Here is a 9,726-nt window from a genome sequence, read left to right on the forward strand (position 1 = left end):
GAAAACCAAGATCCAAACATTCTCGAGAATTCGCCTTGGTCATACAATTGCAACTCACCAATGGATCCTGAAGAAGTCTTCTTCCCCAATCTGCTGTTGTGGACAAACTCTTACTATAAAGCACATTCTCTGCGATTGCCTCAACTTTTCCTCGGCTAGAAGTATTGCATTTGGAACGATTAACCCTTTGAACATTCTACAATCAGCTTCAGAACAGAATATCAATTCAATATATTACTTTTTTAATACTACTAAGTTCACTATCTAATATCCATTTATTTAAATTAGAGCCGATAGCCTGTGTTGCTAGTGCTCAATGTCTTTTTTTTAGTCTAAGAATTCATTTCATTAGTCTAAAATTAAAATAATAATAATAATACATTTGTACCAAGCTGCATCAACCGTTGCCGGTAGCCGATAGCGGTCAAATGGCAAAATAATTCACACAAAAACACTAAAAAACAGTTAAAAAATCGCAGACGAAAAACAATACACGCACACAAGACGATAACGAGTGTTTGCTGTACAGAAATACATCATGTTAAGCTAAAGAAAAATGTTTGTTATTATATATAGGATTTATGCTTATTAATTATTAATAATTAATAGAGTAAACAAGAAAGAATGTTAAATCCTTTTTGTACACTCCTCAGATGAAGATATGTTATCTACCCAAATATGCGTTAATTCTACAATAAATTTCCGGGACACCAAGGCCTAGTGAATTAATTTTTTCGTTACAAAGCGGGTAATATGCATATCACAGAAAAAGACTTGAGGGGTGGAATGCGAAAAGCTAGGTGTATTAATTCTAAATGAATTATGGTGGACGTCCGACGTGGTAGATTTATTTTTCTTTACAATACTTTTTACTGTACTAAAACTTGGAAGATCCACCTTTCACTTTTATGATAATAAATAAAAGCACTGGACGACAAAAATTTTGATATCGGTGGGTAAGCCAGATCCGGCCTCAGCCGACTATAATTTTTTTAATTCTTAAATGATCTCATTAGTAGATTTTTAATCGCCTAAAATCAGGTGCTACATATCGAATAACTTCCCGTTTCTGTCTTTCACTGCGGAGAACGGCACTTCCAAGTTGGGCTTCATCAATTTGGATAATTTCGAAAGGACACTCTTTCACAATTTTCTTGATGCTGCCCTTCCTCCTTTTGCGAAAGTGTGATAAACAAATATGAATGAATTTTAGATTCTTTTTTTTTGGAATCACTTTTAGCTTTAAGTTTATTTACATGTCGTTTCAAATTATCTTCGATATCTATATTTCCACTTAAATAAAGAATCTTACTATCTCTTAAAAGTTATAACTAACTTCCATTTTATAAAGTTTTATTAAGTAGTGTAGTTATACGCTTAGTGATACTAACAAGAGAAAATCAGATCGAGCGGAGCTTGGAAAATCTACTATGAAAACCGTAACGACTAACGACTACTTTGACGTTTATAATGTGTAGTCCAAGCGGATGATGGTGGTCGGTGGTGCGATAATTTGTCGGCAGTTCGATCGAGAAGGAAGAGGGTGTGTCCTGTCTCTAGTTGATACCGTGGTTCGAATATAATTGGCGTTGCCAATTGTTTAACTGACCACATATTCCCACATCATTTCCAACCCTGCTTATAATCTATAATTATAGGTAAAACGTAAACATACACTAAGTAATACTTACGCTTAGTATAATAATTTGATTGTTAATAGTGTCATCTTTTGTTGTACTATACACATATGGAAATCAAGAATATACAGCCACACATGATTTGCTTTGAAGTAAAACTAGAACCGGTGAAGTTAACGTGAACATGTTTTCATCCGATTTTATGTTTCGGCCAAGTTGGAAATTGCTTAGGTGGAGCACGATTTTTCATTTCACACACATCATATCACATTTTGCGAGTAAATGGTGAATATCAATGTTTAATCAATAATCACATTATCTGGCTAAGTGTTTCATTTTAATAATGCCTCCGTGGCTACAGTATTTTTCGGTGCTTCTAGTATAACTACTCGAATAAACTCAGTAGGCAAGCAAAGTGATCCATTGTGTTGAGCGTATTTACATTTAAGTAAAGGTTTAAGATTGGATTCGGTCATGTTTTTTGCCAAAAATAATACAAATCAAGCCGTCCTCTTCAATTTGGCTATACTTACCTTAGTGTTTCTAATGTGTCTTTGAACTAAACGCTGTAGGACTTTTACAATCATTAGAACTCACCTGCAATAAAACTACTCTTAATCCAAAAGGAGAAACCTCAGTTGGAAAAACAATCAGCAAATCCTTTTTAAAATTGCAATAGTTTAATTATATGTAATTTCAAGTCTTCAAATGCTTTTTGTCGATCGGCATCACATTTGGATTTAATATTTTTTACACGACGATAGTAAAATTGGGCACAAAAATATGGTAGTGAGTCACTTTTCCAGGAAAAGTTCTAACCGGTTCATACCCTTTGGTGGTTTTAATTCACTTACGGCTTTTATTCCAGACTTATCAGATAATATGCCGCCATCTGTACTTGTACGGTCGAGATATTCTATTTTCTATTGAATGATGTGTCAAAACTCTATGGCTGGGACAAATCCTATCCAAAGAGATTATTGTTTTTTGTGTATCAACCACTATTGAAGTAAGCTCCTTAGTCACTTTCCAGCATCGAACTTTCAATTTTAGCTTATCTACAATTGGAATTGTATTTTGATGGAACCCATACGTATATGTATTTTTGAAACGTATAATTTCCGCAAATCGATATCGACATAGGTTTTGCACATTTATAAGTAAAATAGAAGCACGTGAATCCATTGGAAATTTAAAACTTTATTAAAAATTATTATTATTATTATAAATTGATATTCTGTAATTCCTCAAAGCTCATAGTTATCTCAACATCAACTGTTCCCTTTTTGTTGTTTCTTTTGGTCACAGATTTTCCTTTTGTTTTGTTGATGTAAGCAAACAGGTGCAAGTTTTTTTTTTGCTGAATTTATGGCTAACAGCGTTTCTGTACTTGGAATTGTGTTGATCGTGCTATTTAACATCACGAGAACACGATTTAAATTTTGGCATTGTTTTTGAACGCAATTCCTTAAAGTTTTTTCCAGTGGCATCTATTTCAACATCCTTGGGAATTTGTGTTGTATTTTCGTAGATGGTTTGTATGGTTTTTGTCGTGGCTTCATATCATTCCCCAATTAACAAGACGTCTGTCAAGGTTGGCATAGATTTTTTTACAGCTGCAATTCTAAGAGTAGCCTGCAATATGTTGACACTAAGATGATCGCGAATCATTTCATCAATAAAATCTTCACAACATTGCTCGGCTATACAGCTAAACTTACACTGCCAAGCTTTTCCGATAAATATCTGATATCCAACCTACACAGAAATGGACTGCTACAATGTGTTGTTTTGACTAAACATACTCTGACAATTTTAAGGTTAATTGAGCAAGGAGACCATTTTTCAGGTCTGCACTTCCAAATAACTCTTTTCAAATGCTCTGCGCCTATCTATTTTTTGTTTCAATAGTTACCGATTTTTCACACAACAGAGATACCATCTTTACTTTTTTATGGAATTTGAAAAAATGGATAATGTTTATTTACAAATAAACGATTAACGACACAGAATGGATCGGGTCTTTTTATGATTTAACATCTTTACCATTTTTGGGCTTTTTTCACAATTTATCCTCGTCTCAATAGTGTTGTGTTTGCAACCTGGAAAGTCTCTTCTCTTCAGTTTATAATCCCATTCAACTCTTACTTCTATATGAATATCACGGCGTCTCGCGAATACATGTATAATTAGAACATAGGAAGTAAAAATTCATTGTATAACAGGATGACTGTATGTAATATTAACTTTACTGCCAGATATTAAATTACTATACAATGGCTTCATATTAAATGACTAAACTTTGCATTTGGCAATTATTACACATGAAATAAAAATAATAAAATGAAAATCAGTGAAATAACTTGGCACAGATGTTTTCTTTCGCTCGGTGGATTCCATATTTTCAACGAGAATAATTCAGTTTATATAATTAGTTAATAAATTAAGGGTAAATGTATTTGTTAAATTTAATATATATTTCAAATTTCTTTTACTTAGGTCTTGCATATTTCACTTTATTCAACTTGTTAACCTATATTCGTTTATAATTTTCAACATATTTTATACGCGTTTGCTTGTCTGCTTCTTTATCTAGTTTGTCAATTACCGACTATAGTCAATAACTGCATGTTGTAATGCAATCCATCTTATGTATGTCATCTTTTTCAGTTTTCTTCTATTTTGTCTACTTTGGATTTCTTGTGACATAATTTTGAATTGTCATATCTTGCATATTTGGCAAAAGCGATTGTGAACGTTATACCCATGAACCAAAATTTATTTGTATATTATTTTTAGAATAATTCGTAACTACCCAAAGTCAATTTTAATTTTTAAATCCCAGTAAAGTTTATTCTCCTTTACCTCCTTTGTTAGATGCACATGCATCCTGGCCTCATTTCATTTCTTGATGGTTATTTTGTTTGTCTTTTTTCATTGCCTCTTCGTTCCAAGTGCTGAGGGGCAAAACATGGATATAAGCTGTACAGGATTCATGGAGAGACAAAAAAACCCTTAAAATCTTGCTGCCTATTTAATTCGGACGTGGCGTTTAAGGAATGTTGTTATTTTTTTCAAAATATAGCGATGCTGATCATCTTATGGGACTGAAACCAGACCAATGTTATTGTTCTCGTTCTCTTCAGTTTAGTTTTATATTGTAAAGCATTTATGGAGCGACCAGAAAACCTTGAATCTTTAAAAAAACTTTAAAACCATTCGAATTCTCGCGGTGTAACCGTTTTTTTTTCCTTGTTTGGTAGAAATTAATAATCGCGGGGAGAGAGCAAATTATTTTTATTATTATTCTGAATAATTTTGATTGAATGGCTTATCCGAAAGTGTAACTTATATATAAAAATAAGGTGGCGTGAAACCGTCCGTCAAGCCGTCAAGTGGAGTGATGATCACGGGGCGATAGGCGGAATGTACGCGTAAGACCGGATTGATGAACTTTGTAGGAACATAACATTCATCCAGAACGTCATGCATAGCTGTTGCCCGGACATATAGAGGCAAACTCGATAAAACCCGTAATCCCGACTGTCACACGTACTGCGTTCAGGGATGAATGGCACTACGTGAATGTCTTCGAACAGTTTGACCCAGACGCCTGTTGACCTCTGCGATCTAGCGGTCTCAATCTTAACTAAGTACATTTCCTTATCTTTGTAACGCTCGCGTGCAAAAGTAGAGTGGGGATTCTGTCTATCTGATTTAACCACTACCCCATCGCAATAGCGTAAGTGTGATCGTTCTATGCACAGAGAAAAAAAAAGAGATCGATGTGAGAGAGATGGCTTTGCTTTAGAGGAGAGTTGGTTAGAAAATCTCGTAACAGAGAGATCGTGAAAAGAGATAAAAAGAAGAATTTTACGAAAAAAGTTGTTTTTTTGTTTGAGAGACCAGGCAGGGAGATGATTCGAGAGATCTGAAGTTTGGTTCAGCCAAATAAGAAACAAAAAAGTTTTTTCAATAAGTGGATAATGTAGAAAATTATTGATAAAAGATGATTATTTTTTTATAAAACAAATGAAATTATTGAAAAAAGGTGATTTTTTTTTATAAAACAAAATGTTTGTGAAGTATGAATAAAGGATTATGAAAAGTTTAAGCATGCAAAATGTTTTTGGTGTTGAGTTAAATAAAAAAAAGAAGAATTTTGTTTTTGATCGATACGGAATAATGTAGAAAACGATTAGAAAAGGGTGACCTTTTTTTTGAACAAAGATTGTGGAGGGAGAAGCCGATTGATAATTTGTTCTTCTCAGTATTTTGAGAAATCAGGTTTTATTCTATATTTTGTAATAAAAATTAAGCACAAAAATCAAAAATTCCTAAAATACTGTAAAACAAAAAAAATAATTACAAAGAGGAAAAAATAAAAAAGGAAATTATGGAAAAAAAAAAAATAGACACAAATGCAACAACTTGGCAAAGTGAACGCCATTGAAGCATAAAAATAACAAAAACACCGTAACTGTTCTATGCACTACTAAGATACAGATATATTAATTCCGGATAGCGAGTAGAATGCAAAAATAACAGGTAATGTAAATTTTATTTATATTGGAAATTACACACAAAGCTGAAAACCAAATAAAAATAAATAAGAAGAAAGTATTTAAAACATTTGGAGAATTGTATTAGATAAACTATTTTAGCCTATGCACTTAAATATATGTACAAGCGAAAGTGAAATTTACTTAATATATGATATTAAATTCTCTCAACCTCTCCCATCAAAAATTGTCAATCAAAAAGCCAGGAAGTACATTACAAACAAACATAACAAACATTAAGAATTTTTATTGAAAAATAAAGAAAACGAAAGTTGAGCTTGATGGAATAAAAAAAAGAAAAAGGCAATTCTCTTTTATTAACCAACTATAAATACTAAAATATGATAAAACAATTGAATACATCTGTCACAGGAGTAAAACAATAAAATAATTTTTTTTCCATTAAACATGTGCCTCATCAATGTGCACAAGGGGCACCAGCTAGCTGCATTAGCATTTGATAAGTGAACTTATAGCAATGCGAGTTCCAAACCAAATGGAAATCAAAAAAAAAAAAAAAAACAGAGGCAATACCACGAATGAACTGATAGTGGCTACGGTCTAAAAATATCGCGGTGAATAATGGTAAAAGCATGCATTCGTTATCAAAAATTAACTTGAGATAATCTAATTAAACCTGGTGCGCCTACAGCCTATCCTTTCAGTGATGCTATTATTCCATCAAAAATCGTTCGACAACAACAACCTTTCCGGACCATTCAGAAATCAACGAAGGCAACGACACGAGATCCATGGACACCCACCGTCAATTCCAATTTAGAAGCAACACAGCATCACAACAATATGCTGTGGGTAAGGTAGGCATCGATTTCATCTGTATAAATTGTAAGCTAAATTGAAGAATTAGGATATCCATTGAAACTTTTGTACAAAGAAAGAAAAAAACAAAAAGAAAAGAAAACGAGAGAAATTTTGTTTTTCATTTATAAACGGGCTTAGACAGTGTCAACCCATTGAAGGTTTGATTGAACCTTTTTTTTTTTTTTTTTTACCTTGAAGTCTTTTTTTATTGTTTTCATTTTTTTACAATTTTTTTTGTCATGCGGCATAGCATGCCTGTATAAATTTGTGAACGCTCTTTCGCGCAAGAGGCATACCCGTCATCAAAGTCATCAAAGCAATATTCTCAAAGAGACGAAACACTCCAAACCGCAGAGGAATTTAAGGATGTTATCATATCTGAGGTCAGCACAGGTACTGGCAACATACCCACAGGGGACGAAAACGCTGTGTTCGGCTCTTAGTCCGAGTCACTTGGGGGAGCACATAACCTAAAACTCCTATGTGGCAGGAAAGAGAGGCTAGGTGGAGCCTTCCGCCGTCATCTGCAAGCTATGATTGAAGGTAGCATGAACTTTGAAGCGACCCGATGATTCTTCGGACTCTAGCCTTGGTAATCCGAGGAAATGCCCAGCGGCTGGTATTGCGGGGCTCCTAATAGAAACGGGAGCAGTACCTGCTCCTAGGCACCTCGCACTGAGGTGTCAAATTGGACTAGGCCAAGAAGTATCCCAATAGACTACCCTAAGGCATCATGGAAGGACGCCCAACTGAGGGCAATACAAAATGCGCTCTTAGATAGAATGCCTAGCAAGCATAAGTCAAGCCTAAAGCCTCAATCTGCTGAGTGCACATTTCGCAGTTGATGTTATTAACTGCAAGTAAAGTAAATTGAGCCGATAGGACATAAAGTCGAAGACAGATTGGAAAGTAAGCCTAGACAATTTTGGATCAATGTTGGAACTAAAAATGACGAAATCGTCAGCATAACCCGAAATTGAGATGTTCTCAGGAAGAAACCTGAGAGTTTTCTTAATATATAAAGTAAAACAAAGGACACTCAATACACATGCCTGAGGAATACCTGTGAAATATCTCCTTTGAACAACAACATCATCTTTGTTAATTAACACATTCTTATAGAGAAAGAGGTCACATAATAAATTACAGAATCTGGTAAAGAGAGAAGAATGGAATTTAAGATGTTAATATTGAAAAAATAATATGCTGACATTATGTGCAGAAAGCAAGCAATAAGAATGTGGTTCCTAGCAAACGCTGTATGATTGCTCACCACAAAGTGACAAAGTCGTCTTCGGCAGGTCTGGAAAGTCTAAAACTAAATTGAAGGTTGCTGAGAATACACTTAGACTCAAGATACCATTCTAAACGTGAATATAATACTTCCTCGAAAATTTTTCTAAAAATTGTTACGTATACGATGTAAGCCCGGAGACGAATCTTTATTTAAGAAAAAATTATCAAGCTCCTCACCAAGCGATACAGATGGACCAGAAGGTCTACCGAGTTTGTCACAAAGCTCATTAAAGAAGTGTCAGTAAAGAACAATGAAAGGAACGATCTGAAACGATCTGAAAGAAACTGAACTTTTAATTGCAGAACCCGAAACACTATAGTTAGGTGGAATATAACAACTTAGGATCAAACGTTCCCCCAGGAATGTGATGTAACTACAATCTTTAATCGGCTCACACTTTGCAAAGTTAGAAGCGTAAGAAAATGAAAGTTTATTATATATAAGTATCTCCACGTCACCACCATGAAAGAGTTGGAGATGCGATCAAATCTTACCACGTTAATTTTTAATAAAAAATATCACCAGAAAAGTTTCGGAAAGACAAGCCACGAAGATGTCATTACAAAAGGGATATTGTCCAAGGTACTTGGATTTATTACGGACACTAGTGCAATTGAGTTGAGCTATTTTCATTATTGAGGGAATGACAATTGAAGTAAAAACCAGAAGCGGGTCCTTGTTTAAAAATGCTCTTATAACGGTCGCGACATAAATGCGTGGCAAAGGTAGTAATAAAGTTTGGTTTAGAGCAGGACTTTACACTGTGTAATTTGTGAATAAGTTCAGAGGCCTGAAATAAGTAGGGGATATTGGTAGGATCAATAGTCATTTGGTGAAAGATTGTCTGCAATGAGTGTCGTGGTCTCAGCAATTAGAGAATTTATATTAGAGGAGGAAATGACGATCTCAGGATTTGTGGTTTTTTTAATTGGAACCGAGCCAGCAGTCTCAATGTTGGATCGCTTGATTGTTTATTGTGGAGTCGGTGAAGATGACTTGGAAAAGCTCTCTAGAAAAATTGGAAAATTATTGTTTAAGTGAGCGTGAATACTATGAGAGAAGGTATCAATTTGAGGCTTCAGCCGATCCGCTACATTTATTTTTGGACTTTTTTTAAAGGATGGAAAAATTTTCGAATTTTCGGAATTGTCAAGCTTGCAGTTGATGCATTTTTTGCATTGAGGACAAATTGAGGTGCACTCATGGCTTACGCCACAGGAAGGGTAAAGCGGATTTTGACGCTTACATATTGTGCTTGTGTGACCGAAACGCCAATATTTAAGGCAACGTAGAATCGGTTCGGTTTAATTGAGAATTTAATACCTTCTAAACAAATACGGGAGGATAGTGCATGTCTCAAAAACCCCAGGCAGTTTGCGTCCAGGAGTGCACAAGAGTTGGAGTCACG

Source organism: Glossina fuscipes, unplaced genomic scaffold (genome assembly GCF_014805625.2).
Source record: "Glossina fuscipes isolate IAEA_lab_2018 unplaced genomic scaffold, Yale_Gfus_2 223, whole genome shotgun sequence".
In the NCBI taxonomy this organism is placed as follows: domain Eukaryota; kingdom Metazoa; phylum Arthropoda; class Insecta; order Diptera; family Glossinidae; genus Glossina; species Glossina fuscipes.